Below are 1,275 nucleotides of genomic sequence, written 5' to 3'. Positions count from 1 at the left end.
ACAAGGTCCCACTGTACAGCACAGGAAACTATATTCAATACCCTGTAATAACTTATGATGATAAAGCCTATGAAAAAAAAAATGTATGTATAACTGAATCACTATGCTGTGCACCAGAGACTAGCCCGACATTGTAAATCAACTATACTTCAATTAAAAAAATGCAGAGACTTTTGGTCAGTTATAGTGTTGTTTTAAATTTCCTACACAGAGTGTTCTTCCTTATTATCTGCATCCAGGGCTCACAGCCCCCACCTCCACTGTTCTCGCTCAGCGGCTACTGAGCTGCAGAATGTGAATATTCTGCTGAGCTGTTTAAAGGGAAATGTGAGGGATATTGGCGTCCCTTGAGACGTGCACCCCAGGATAATACAGCTACATATATAGAGACTGGGCTCTGCTTTTCATTTAAGGAGCCTGAGTTTTCTGGGATTCAAGTGGATGCCATCACAATTAATTTGACTCAAGCCACTTGGAATGGCTCACCCAGGAAACCATTCTGTGTGGGAGAAAAGACTGGTAGAAAAGGCAAAGCTGTGCTGCTGGGGGCAGGAGATTAGGCAACAGGCTGGAGAGAAGGCATCCGTCCCAGAGAGGGATGCAGCGTGGAGGATCCCAGAAGGGATCTCTAGAGAGATGCCCTGTGGAAGAACCCACGTTGTTTACCTGCCATGATGGGCAGGTCCCCAAGAAAGAATTCTAAGCTGCATTTTTTAATTTAAAAAGTCATTCCTCCTTTCCTTCTTCTTTCTCTTTTTCTGTCTTCCTGGCCCTCTTCTTTCAAACGCTAAGCAGTCAGGGAAACAGTGTAGTGCACGGGAGAGAAGGTAGTGAAAGGTGGAATTGCAACCCAAGCCCCTTCCCTGTCCCTAGACACTGCTCCCCAGCCCAAAGGGCAGCTTGGGTGCTGAGGAGGGGGTCATCTCAGAATGGATGTAAAGTAGGCTGGAATTGTGCTGAAAATGGATCTGTTCTTTAAACCTAAAAGTGACCTAGAATCAACCAAGTGCCCAGAGGTCAGATGGAGCCTGTTTTGAGGCAACGATTTGAGAAGAATGAAGTGTGAGCTCAGCTCACCCACAAACTGGTTACAGTAAAATCCTGTTCCTACACAGCAGGTTTAAGAGACACAGGGAGAAGGTGGCCACCTACAAGCCAAGGCAAAAGGCCTTATGAGAAACCAGTTCTGCTAACACCTTGATCTTTTGTTCGACAAGTGATTTTTGAGGCATGCACCTTGTTGAGTCTTCAGGTGCACAGGTGCATATGATAACA

This window comes from Vicugna pacos, chromosome 8, assembly GCF_048564905.1.
Source record: "Vicugna pacos chromosome 8, VicPac4, whole genome shotgun sequence".
NCBI classification, from domain to species: domain Eukaryota; kingdom Metazoa; phylum Chordata; class Mammalia; order Artiodactyla; family Camelidae; genus Vicugna; species Vicugna pacos.
Note: the sequence above shows the minus strand (reverse complement) of the source record.